A 13,173-nucleotide genomic window follows, 5' to 3' on the forward strand; every position below is an offset into this window, starting at 1 on the left:
TCCTCAGCCTGGCGGTGTCGGCGAGTCACGTCAAACCCTTGCCACTTCGGTTGATCCTGAGGCGTTGGACTCCCTGAAGATTGGAAAGGTTACTGCGCCCTTTTCTTTGTTGGGAGGCACGAGTACAAATGGGGAGCAGAGGAAAGAGAATAGGGTTTATACTAAGGGTACCAAGTTGGGCTTTGGGCCGGAGCCTATGGAAACAGGCCCGCTAGGTGCAATTAATTCTCTCCTCTCTCCATCTCGGGCTGGGACTAATGGGCCCGGGCTGGTTGGGCCATCCTTTTCCTCTCCCTCAAAAGGTGAAGTCCTTGCATTTTCGGCCCATCTGCAGAAGTCTTTTCTTGGCTTTGGTCAAGTTAATACCACGGCTATCCCAAAAAAAAAGAAATGTCTCCCAGAGAAAAGGAGCTTTGCTGGCTCACACACCGAACCGACCTGGGTTTAAACCGAGGAAACGTGGCTGCCATGCTCTCTTCCTTCCTCCTCAGGATGAGACTCCGGCTGTTCTGCCTGCTTCTCCCCCCACTCACGACACGACTACCGTCGAAGGCCTATCTGAAGGTGTTTCCTCTGCGGTCCCCGTTACCAATCCGGTTTGTTCTCCGCCCCGTGGAGATGAGACCGATTGCTCTATTTCCAAGATATCGGCGCCCTCCTCGGAGATGGGCGACCGGGCGCAATGATAGGTTTGATCTGGAACGTCCAAGGGCTGAAAGGCCCCGGGACGATGAATGCTCTCCGGGATCACATCAAAGTCCATAACCCGGATTTCATCTTCTTGTCGGAAACAAAATCTTCAAAGCTTTATGTGGAGAGATTGCGTTTCTCTTTGGGATTCGGGGGATGCTTTGCGGTGGACCGGGTGGGTATGAGTGGTGGGTTGGTGCTCTATTGGAAGGAAGACAAAGACATTCGTATTGGCTCTTTTTCTAGGTTTCACATTGAAGCAAGGTGTATGGAAACTAATGGGAAGGGATGGCGGTTCATGGGGATTTACGGGAATCCCAACCCTTCCCAACGTCGATTCACGTGGGAACTCCTCCGGAAGGTGCATGGCTTGACTCAGGGGCCATGGCTTTGCGGAGGAGATTTCAACGAAATCCTTTACAATTTCGAAAAACAAGGAGGGACCCCGAAGGAGGCAGGGCCTATGAGAGCTTTTAGATGTGCGCTCGATGAGTGCAATCTTGAAGATGTGGGCTATTCCGGGGACCCGTTCACTTGGAGGAGTAAGAAGTTGGTGGAGGCCACTGTCGAGAGACTCGATAGGTGTGTAGCGAATGGGGACTGGCTGGAGGCTTTCCCCCGTGCCACGGTTACCCATCTTGATTTTTGGGGCTCCGATCACCGACCCCTCCTCTTGGCACCCGAGGGGGAGAGCCCGGTTTCTTCGCAAGGCCCTCGGCGGAGACATAAGAGATTCTTCTTTGAAGAGGCTTGGTGCGAGGAGCAAGAGTGCGAAAAGATCATCGAGAGTTCTTGGAAATCGGGGTATAGGCGAGCCGTGAAGGAATGTACCAGCTCCCTTTCTTCATGGGGGAAGGACAAATTCTCTTATTTGAAGACGGAGATTGGTAAGCATAAACGCGTCCTAGAAAACCTCAACTCCTCGACCTCAACTTTCGATTCGGAGGCGATAAGAAGGGAAGAGATGACTCTAAATGCCCTTTGCGAGAAGGAAGACAAGTATTGGCGCCAACGGAGCAAAGTGGCTTGGCTTCGGAGCGGGGACCGAAATACTAGCTTCTTCCACCGGAAAGCTAGCCTAAGGAGGAAGAAAAATTCCATATCCGGGCTGTTTGACTCCAACGACATTTGGACCGAAGACCTAAAGGTGGTTGAAGGTACGATTTCTAGCTATTTCTCGGATATCTTCTCGTCATCTCAACCCTCTCCGAGTGACATTGATTTAGTGACGAGCTGTTTGCGGCCCACGGTTACGAGGGAGATGAATGAGCTTCTTGCCGAAAAGTTCACAAGCGAGGAAGTCAAGGGGGCAGTTTTTGACATCGGGGCTCTAAAGGCGCCGGGGCGGGACGGTCTTCCGGGGCTTTTCTTCCAAAAGTTTTGGCACATAGTAGGTGATGAAGTAACCAAAGAGTGCCTGGGTATACTAAATGACAACCGGGAACTCGGGGACCACAACGACACCATCATTTCCCTCATTCCGAAAGTCAAGGAGCCTAAGAGGGTGAAGGATTTCCGGCCAATTAGTTTATGCACCGTGCTCTACAAAATTGTCTCAAAATGCATTACTAAGCGGCTTCGGAAGACGATGGCGGAGACAATCTCGGAGAATCAAAGCGCCTTTGTAGGGGGACGTCAAATCTTTGACAATGTGATTGTGGGGTTTGAAGGGTCCCATTCTATGAGGCTTGGTAGGTTTGGCAACGGTAAATGTGGTGCTTTGAAGCTTGACATGTCGAAGGCCTACGATCGAGTAGAATGGAACTACCTCGAGGCGGTCATGAGAAGCCTTGGGTATGAAGGGAAGTGGGTTGATTTGATCATGAGATGTGTTAGATTGGTGCGGTTCACTCTCAATATTAACGGGACCTTGGTCGGCAATATTATCCCCCAACGAGGCCTCCGTCAAGGAGACCCCCTCTCGCCCTTCTTATTCCTCTTTTGTTCGGAGGGATTATCGGCCATCCTCAAACGGGCGGAGAATCTTGGGAATCTTAGAGGACTAAAGTTCGGGAACCCGGGGGTTTTCGTGTCTCACTTGTTTTTCGCGGATGATAGCTTGGTTTTTTTCAAAGCCAACCGGGAGGAAAGTCGGGAAGTGAAGACATGCCTTGAGACCTATGCACGAGCGTCCGGCCAAGTGATCAACTTTGACAAATCGGAAGTGTGTTTTGGAAAAAGTATTGGAAAAGACGATGGCAAAGACCTTGCTCGCAGTTTGGGGGTGCGGTTCTCGGAGGGTCTTGACCGGTATTTGGGTCTCCCGATGACGGTGGGACGATGCAAGAAAGAAGTGTTCCAATACATCCGAGACCGAGTTTGGGCCAAGATCCGGAATTGGAAACGTAATTTTTTCTCCGCGGCCGGTAAAGAGGTGATTATCAAAGCAATAATACAAGCTATACCGAGCTATGTTATGTGTTGTTTCAAGCTTCCTAAGGGTCTCATTAGCGAACTTCACCGCATGGCGGCAAACTTTTGGTGGGGAAGCGATGACGAGAAAAGGAAGACTCATTGGGGGACATGGGAAAAACTTTGCCGTCGTAAGTCTAAGGGGGGTTTGGGCTTCCGGAACCTCGAGTGGTTTAACCAAGCCCTTCTCGCGAAGACCGTATGGCGAGTTATCCGTTTTCCCGACTCCCTTGCCTCGCGGGTGCTAAAGGGGTGTTATTTTCCCGAATCGTGCGTTCTCAACTCAAATTGGACCTACAAAGCGTCTAGCATTTGGAATGGCATGCGTTGGAGACGAAGAATCATTATAGGAGGCTCTAGATGGAGGATTGGAACCGGTGAATTGGTTGACGCTAAGAGAGACCGTTGGCTCCCTCGGGACGGGGGGTTTTGCGTTCGGGACTCCTCACGAATTCCGGATGATATGAAGGTGTCGGAGCTCAAAGACGACTACGGGAGATGGAACGTCAATCTCCTTCGGAATGTCCTTTGCGAAGATGATGTGGAAGCGGTGCTACGAATCCCGGAATCCCGGTCGTCTTCTTTGGATGGTATTATATGGCACTATAGCTCCGATGGAGATTATTCGGTGCGGAGCGGGTATCGGGTTGCGAGCGACTCGTGGTGTGTGGCGGGTCCCTCCTCATCTCGAGATGTGGAGGATTGGTGGGGGCGTGTTTGGAAGCTCCGGGTGCCGCCGAAGGTTCGTATGTTCCTTTGGAGAGTGGCGAAGGATTGGATCCCTACCGTCGGTAATCTCGCGAAACGGGGTATGATGGTTGACCCCTCTTGTCCTCGGTGCCCAAAAGGTAAGGAATCTACCTACCACGCTCTTTGGGAATGTCGGGAAAGCATCATGGTGTGGAAATCTCTTGGTTGGTGGAAGATGATCAAGAACAACTTTTGTGGGGAGACTCTCGATCTCCTCATGCACCTTACCTCGACTCTACCTACTCAAGAGGTTGAGCTCCTCGCTATGGTTCTTTGGGGGGTGTGGAATCGCCGGAATAAAATGATACATCACACACCGGTGGGCTCTCCGGCCGATATCATCAACGATGCCATTGGGTTCCTTGGTGAGTTCCGAAGTGTGTCCGGTTGCCCAAACGTTACTCGGGCTGCTCCCCACCAAAAGCCCCGGTGGCCTCATCCTCCTCCGGACATCGTGGCGGTAAGTGTTGACGCGGCGACCGGGAGCAACGGCGGGAATGGCGGAGTGAGAGGTATTTTCCGGAATTCTTTTGGTGTTGTTCTCCTTTCCTACAGTGCTCCGCTACACCGAAGTTACACGCCCTTGATTTCGGAAGCGGTGGCGATTCGGCGAGGACTTGAAGAAGCTCTAACTCGAGGGTTCAAGCGGGTGTTGGTGCAATCGGACTGCGAGACGATGGTGAAATTTATTCATGCTACTACGGCGCCGCCGACGGAAGTTGGTCTTGTTTTGGTGGACATTTTTAGCATTATGAGCACTTTTTGCTGGTGTAAAGTGGTTTTTATTCCACGTAACTGTAACTCTATTGCTCATATCCTTGCCAAGAAAGCTCTTTATTTTGCCTCGGATGTAATCTGGAACTCTTTGCCTCCTCTTGATTTACAAGAGCGAGTTTTGGCGGAAATGCCTAATGATATCTAAGGTCGGAGACCTGTTTTCTCAAAAAAAAAAAAAAAAAACATAGATATTTAACAGCGCGCTGACATGTCAATAGTACTCCCATGTGTGGGTTTCACTTTATTTGAGTGTATTAACATTGTCAGCATGCTGATACATAATATTTTTTATTTTATTTTATAGATTTGTATGTTCGTAGATCGGTGATATATTAATCACAAAGTGAAATTACTTAGTTACCTCAAAGTGGACAAAAGTGTTCTTTGAATAATATGTGTTTGAAATCAAAACCTAAAATATCCCACGTGCCAAGTCTTTGGAAAAAAAAATCTTATAAGATTATACTTGATACCTATTACATCAACCAAAATTTTCCTTAATTTTTTAAATATTATTTTCTCCCTATTGTTGTCAGCAAGTCTGATTTTTTTTTTTTTTTGACAATTTAGGTGACGCCAAAGATTCTATAGGCATAAAAAAAAAAATTGCACAAATGAATGGGGTAAGACCGTGAGAGTGAGAAGTGATGTTCGATGTATTCGTGCTTACCTTCTTCATCTAAGACTTATATGAAATTTTCATCTAATTAATATACTAATATGGGTAATTGTTGTTCCTACATATTAAAAATAGATGGGTCTATTAGGAAAATAGAAAATTTAAACATTTGACATTGTTAAATAGCCAACGTTTGGTAAATTTTAAGTAAATAGCCAATTTCAGACGTAAATCTTATGTAAATAGCCAGTTTCATATACTAAATGTTGATCATTTACATAAGATTTACGTCTGAACGTGGTTATTTACTTAAAATTTACCAAACGTTGGCTATTTAACAATGTCAAACGTTTAAATTGGCTATTTTCCTAATTTTTTGAAAATAGATTGTTCTTCGAATTTATGTCCTACAAGACTATTTTATTTATTTTTGAATGATTTGTGAATTCGTATTAATCATTTGGATCTCAAGTATTAATTTATTTATTTTTACATGTGAATTATATAGTATGTATTTTAATAATAAAAAAACATTCTAAAAAATCTTGACGAATTTCTTTTGGATGATGTTATTCTTGATAAATTTGTACACCCTATGCTAAAAAACTCGATTGATTCAACAGTTTGGTACGGAATAAAACTGAAATCCAACCCTGCAAAAACTAAAATTTATACATAAAGATGAGATCATATTCATATACGAGTCACCCACGGCCACTACCCAGAAAAGATTGCACAAACACAATCTCGTAAACTATCAATTCGTATGAAGATTATATTTTTTTTTTGCTCTGAATATGAAGATTATATTGGTATAACTGAAAGCGCTTGCAAATGAATCTAGATCAAACCATTTTTTTGCCAAAACACGCATATTTAAGGATGTCACAAAGAAACCTTTATTTCACGGAAACAAAAGCATGGACACACATAACAAAAGCATCAAAGTCAAGAGAAACTTTATTCAGTCATGTATCTACAAGCAGCTATAGGAGATCAGCAGATCATCTCAGATATTTAGAACCCTATTATTTATTTTTATTTTTATTTTTCCTCCGAGAGACGCTGTGGGTGGGCCCACCAAAAGAACCTCCAAAAGAGGCGGTCATCGCTCTTTTTTCCCATTGATTGATCGCTCTCGTTTCTCTGAAGCATTTCCCACATTATTTGCACGTCCTCGTACTGACAAGCCTGGACGTCGCGTTTCAGGTTTCCTATTATTCACACAAAATATGCACACACGAAAATTAATTTTATTTTTTTATTTATTTTATATATTTATGAATGCAATCTAACTAATTAATTAGTAGGCTATTATTATCATGTAACAATTTTTTTTTTTGGCAGCCAAGGGTCAAAAAGTTAACGAATCATTGGCATTCAATACAGAACCTGTTTAGGATTTAAAAATCTCTTATTAGAAAGAAATAAAATTCAGGAAAATATTTTTAGCCCTTTTTATATATAATTTCAGTCGTGGTTTGTGTGCTCTATAAAAATCAGCCGTGGAAAGACAAGGCAATTGAATCAAATCCAACAGAAATAATTTAATACCCGTTTCATGAGCTATTGACTCTTTTAAATTTTATACTATGCGTTAAAATAAAATATGAAACACAACAATATGCGAGACACGACAACAAAGTTCCTCAATCACATTCACAGTCGCACAGCTAATCGAAAATTAATTTTATTTTATTTATTTGTTTTATATATTTATGAATGCAATCTAACTAATTAATTAGTAGCTATTATTATCACGTAACAAATTTTTTTTTTTGGCAGCCAAGGGTCAAAAAGTTTACGAATCATTGGCATTCAATACAGAACCTGTTTAGGATTTAAAAATCTCTTATTAGAAAGAAATAAAATTCAGGAAAATATTTTTAGCCCTTTTTATATATAATTTCAGTCGTGGTTTGTGTGCTCTATAAAAATCAGCCGTGGAAAGACAAGGCAATTGAATCAAATCCAACAGAAATAATTTAATACCCGTTTCATGAGCTATTGACTCTTTTAAATTTTATACTATGCGTTAAAATAAAATATGAAACACAACAATATGCGAGACACGACAACAAAGTTCCTCAATCACATTCACAGTCGCACAGCTAATCGCCAACCACTATAACTATTATTATTAATTAATCAAGCTTCCGATTTTTCAAGACCTCTAATATAATCTAAATATTAAAATATCTAACGCATTAAAAAAATATTATAAAAAATGACTACATGACTAGGACTAAGTACTAACCACTTACAAACTTCTTGAATATCGCATTATTAACAAAGTGAAGACTTGAAAAGCAGTCGAGAATGATCAGAACTTTATTCCATCAATTTCTTCCAAATACAATTAGATCGATTAATCTCTTCCAATTGCAAGACCTCTAATCTAATCTATCTAAATATTCCGATCAAAAAAATCTACCTAAATATTAAAATAACTAAAGTACTGAAAAATAAAATATAAAATATGCAACAACATGACATGACTAAGACTAACCACCTACAAACATCTTAAATAATATCGGATTATTAACGGCGTGAAAAACCCATCGGCCAAAAAATAAAAAATTCAAACTGAAAAAGCAGACTAGAGTTGAACAAAACTTTATTCCCATCAATTTCGTCCAAATACAATTAGATCGATTTTATTATTTTTATCCCAAATTTTTATGTTTTCTTCATATTTTTCCCCTCTGATTTTTTTTTTTTTTTTTTTTTTTATCAAATACGCCCGGCCTCCTCAGTTTAAATTCTAACTCCACCCCTAATATTGTATTTATATATATATATATGATAAATACACATATTGATGAGAGAGTGATGAGAGACTAACCGCGTTTGCGAATCCCGAGGCGAGAAGCGACGCCGTTCCAGACTCTGCGCGCCGGAAAAGCTACCTTTGGCCACCACGCCGTTCCACCGGAGATCTTCTCCATAATTTCACTCCCAAACAATATGTGAAGAAGCAGAGCCACAAATATATAGGGCTTTTAATTTTATTGCCTTCTTCACCGAACCTGTATATCAGTAATGCCCAATTTTATAACAATACCAAATCACAAAAGGAATCGGAATATAAATATTCCTATTATACTCAATGGTGACATCGAATACAATAAGCAATTATTAAAGCACCAAATCGCGAAATAATAATAAAATATCACCTCCAACAAGAAGAAAATAATAAATTAACAAATATATATTACACAACAATATAAAAATTAGCAACTAATAACGAACCAAACAAACCTTCTTTTTGGCTCTCTGATTCTTCACTCGCTCTCTTTCTTCTTCTCGCCGGAATTGAGAGATTTAGTTTTTTTTTTTTTTTTTGTTCTTTGCAATTTCCTCAGTGTTCTTCTTCTTGTCCACGTTGTTGTGTAACTTGTGTGAAGGGGATTATCTTATTCTGATTTTATTTAACTCGGTTGGTCGTTTTTATATTTCTTTTAGTTGCCGAGCGCGGGACCCACCTGGATGGGAAGGCCTGGCCAACGACCGCCACGTATTTTCCAGTCCGTTGGCTTTTGTCCGGATCGAGTAAACAATTCAATACAACCGGTCGTTGTTGTACACGTGTCCTATTATGGTTGAGCGTGCATTTCTTTATTAAAATATTATTTGTCGTTAGTGGAGACCCATGTCATCACGTCTCTCGTCTGTTTATGGTTCTTCAATACCCGGTGACCGACCGACAGTATCGGTTTTATAACACGTGCGGGAAATCGCGTGTGCTGTGCGCGGAGAGAGAGCAATGAAGTAAAGTGACACGAAGCCATGCTCTATATTTTTCGGTTTTGTTTTGTGTATATCAAGGAACTAAATGCCGGCGAATTTCCCGGAATTTCGGCTGAAAATTCCATTTCCATTAGGGATGGCAATTTGACCCGTTATCCGCGTTCCGACCCGTTACCCGATTTATTCGGGTCGGGTAATACCCGTTCTTTTTGGGTAAACGGGTAATACCCGTTAAGGTTTTAACGAGTCCGGGTACGGGTAACGGAATAGTCATCCCGTACCCGGTTACCCGGGACCCGACCCGTTAACTTTTAAATATTTAAAAATATAATAAATCATATGTTTACATAATTAGATGATTTATTTTAAACATTGTTTTTAAAAAATATAATAAATCATATGTTTACCTAAAGATGATATATTATTTTTAAACTTTATATTGTTGATAGATTTTTATTTTATAAACTGGTAAGCGGGTCTACCCGACCCGCTACCTTTTTTTTAAACCGGGTAAACGGGTAACGGGTCCAACATTTTTAACCCGTTTACCCGACGGGTATCCCCGTTACCCGGCCCGTCTCAAAATCCGAGTAAACGGGTCCGGGTAACGGGTAAAAAATTATAACGGGTACGGGTAACGGAATAGGTGTACCCGGCCTTACCCGTACCCGTTGCCATCCCTAATTTCCATGGGTCAACGGCGAGCGGAAGAGACATATGTCGTTTCCATGTGTGATGTCGCTGGAATTTCCAAGAACTGTCGTTTAATGCCGGTTGATGTCGTTCCATTTTGTGTATAAAACCATCTTCATATCCAGGAAATTCGAAGGAAAAGAAAAAAAAAAAAAAAAAAACTCGCGGCTGTGAAGGATAGAACGTGGGTGTCGGAGGAATTCGACGGCGATCGACGAGTTTCCACCATTTTCGTCACGCTCAAGATATAAATCAACAAGGGGTGTGTTTGGAACAGCTTTTTTAAGCCTGTTTTTGCTGTTAGCAAAAACTAAACTGCAATATTACTGTTTGGTAAAACAGTTTTTAGAAAAAATTTCAAAAGCGATTTTAAAAATTGTACATGAGTCACAAAAGCTACGAATCTTAGCTTTTAGAAAAAGCGTTTTTGTATTTGATATAAAATTACTTTAATATCCTCACGTGATTATCCATAACACTGTTAAATATTTATTTTATGTCTATTTTAGTCTTTTTACTATAATACATTTATTTTACCAAACGCAAAATCAGCTTTTGTTACCAGCAACAACTGTTTTATAAACAGTTTACCAAACACCTATCAGTTAAAAAAAACAGTTTTTTCCAAAAACTGAAACTAAAAGCGTTTTTTTTTAAAACAAAGCTTTGTCAAACGATGCCAAGATGTCGACGAATTTCCTCCGATTTGAAGGAATTTCCAAGTCGTTTTGATAACCCTAGATTCTGAAAGAGAAATTTCATTTTCTAGACCCAAAAGTTATGGAAATATCTCAATTAGACCCGCTAGTTAAAAAATATCTAAAATTGGACTTTTGTACCAATTTTGGATGAAAATACCCTTAATTCAAAATAACTCATATTCTTCTCTCATTTTCAAATCATCTTCATCACAATTCTTGTCACTTTCGAATTGTTTGCGCTAGGATTAGAACTTTCGAATTTTTTTTTTTTTTTAGGAATTTTGGTATATGTTTAGCTTCGATTTTGAGGGTTTCGCATCGTTTTTGAAAAAAATTCCATAGTTTTTGAGGGTTTCGGAACTCGTCAGAACGTGTCGGAATCCATCGGAACTCGTCGGAACGTGTCGGAATCCATATTTGGAGGTGAATTTTTTTTTTTTTTTTTAAACTGGGAATTTCCGATGAAGATCATCAGAATCCATCGGATTCCGACCGAATCCGATGGATTCCGATGGTCTTCGTCGGAATCCATCGGAAATTTCCGATGAAGACCATCGGAATCCATCGATTTCGGTCGGAATCCGATGGATTCCGATGATCTTCATCGGAAATTCCCAGTTTTAAAAAAAAAAAAAAAAAATCACCTCTAAATCTCATTCAAATCAACCTTAAAAAAAATAAAAAAAAAATTAACCTCCAATTCGGTCGAATTTGGTGTGGTGGGCGTTGGAACTCGTCGGATTTGGTGTGGTTGGGCGTCGGAATGGGGCTCACGTCGGATTTGGTGTTCTTTGGTGTGGAGAGAAAATGAGAGTGAGAATGAAAGAGATGGAGAGAGGGTTTATTTTTTAATTAAGGGTATTTTCGTCCAAAATTGGTACAAAAGTCCAATTTTGGATATTTTTTAACTAGCGGGTCTAATTGAGATATTTCCATAACTTTTGAGTCTAGAAAATGAAATTTCTCTTCTGAAACTTGCACCTTCAATTTCTTGAGTAATTTGATTTTTTTTCATATAATCCTCTTCATGAAAGTTGTTTGTAATGTGACGATCTATCGTATATATTTTTTCCAGATTTTTTGGTGAAATTCCGACGAACCTTGAAATTTTCCGGCGAAACACCATTTTTTCCGGCGAACCTTGAATTTTCCGGCGACTGAAAAAACCGAAGTTCAAGTTTTATTTCTTTTTTTAAGTAAGTTTATGTGTTTAATTTGTATCTTGTATATGCTAGAAATGAAATTATTTAAGACTTCAGTGTATGAATTTATTGATATATTGAAATTGTTACGTTTTGAATTGAAATGAAATTAGTTTGAACTTTGAATAGAAATGTTTGACATGTTGAAATAAATTTGAACTTCAAGAAAACCAACCGAGTTTTATCCAACCGGGACGTCCATCGGGATTCTATTGATATTTTTTTTTTAATATTGTAACTATATGGTTGTGAAACATATTTATTTCATGAACAAATGGAACATTTATGCTAGATATGTATGATTTGAAGTGTTTTAAATTTGAACTACATTTAAAAATATATATATTTATGTGTTTGTTTCGCCACATTATTTCCGTTCGGTTATCCGTCGGCACGTCGGTTTTCCATGGAAATCGGCATTTGAAAACGGCATTTTACTTGCCCATTTCCACAATTTTTCCGTTGGAAATTCCATCGGCATGACGACTTTCCGTAAATCAGGAGGCTCGAAACGGCAACGAAAACGGCATTTTTTTCCTTGGTGTATATATATTTTTTTGCTCAAAATTTGGGATATTTACTTAAATATTACCGTTTCAAGAATACTTTACCAAAATTTAAATTTTACGGAAAATGAATTGTGAAAAGTCTCTTATGCCCTTATGAACTCGGTCACGAATTCTCAAAATTTCATAATCGATTCATCACAAATTCTCAAAATTTCATGTCCAATTCTAAAAAATTTGTGGTTGATCGATCAACAATATTTGAGGTTTGTAACCAATTGATATCGAATTATAGATTTTTTAGACCGATTAATTCTGAATTACAGATTTTGTTGACCAAATAAACAGTTTCTAGTACCGAATTTGAATGCTTAACATCGTAAGGATAACTATGCGGTTGCAAATTATTTGTTGAGTTACAACTAGTAAGATAAATAAAAATAAAACCTAGTCTTATATTTTGTTCAATGAATTTCCGATAATTTGAATAAAATTCAATATTTTTTTCAATAATAAAGTTTGAAATAATTTTTTTAAATAAAAAAGAAAAATCAAGTTTAAATGGAATGTGGAGTATTTTTACGTGAAATAGGAACAAAAGTTTATTTGGAAAAATTTCTTAAATAAGATGTTCATGTATAATATTTTTAAAAATATTTAGTCTAATTTAAAAAAATTTGCTCGGCAGAACTCACTAGAAGGACGTAGTTCCTCAGTTCCTCTCCAGCAAACTTTCATGGCACTTAGCAACTTCTGACAAGCAAGTTTGGTATCATTTAAAGACCATCCACAATGCATATGTATAATGAAGATAGAGATAGAGATAGAGATGCAATGCATCTTCAAATATATCTCCATTCTTGATACACTATTCCATCTCTATATTTGCCCAAAACTTTTAAAAATTATATTATTAGCCCAAAATTTAATATATAACTACAATTTAATACTTATATGTATTATGTATTTATTTGTAAATTAGTGTATTCTAAAAATTATTAATTAAAAAACAACTCATACTTGAAAAAATAAAATTAAATTACTACAATGGAAATCACAATATTTTACATAGA

At 39.2% G+C, this 13,173-nt stretch overlaps 1 long non-coding RNA gene across 1 annotated transcript; it reads right to left on the bottom strand.

Moving 5' to 3' along the window:
• Nucleotides 1-6,123: 6,123 nt before the first annotated feature.
• On the bottom strand, nt 6,124-8,274 carry LOC149392003 (uncharacterized). Its single transcript, XR_016300322.1, has 2 exons — nt 8,094-8,274; nt 6,124-6,462 (listed from the first exon to the last, which is right to left on the bottom strand). It is a non-coding gene; the product is annotated as an uncharacterized LOC149392003 (long non-coding RNA).
• Nucleotides 8,275-13,173: the final 4,899 nt, after the last annotated feature.

Source organism: Urtica dioica, chromosome 7 (assembly GCF_054948205.1).
Source record: "Urtica dioica subsp. dioica isolate 48M chromosome 7, U.dioica_male_clone48M_v1_H2, whole genome shotgun sequence".
Classification (NCBI taxonomy): domain Eukaryota; kingdom Viridiplantae; phylum Streptophyta; class Magnoliopsida; order Rosales; family Urticaceae; genus Urtica; species Urtica dioica.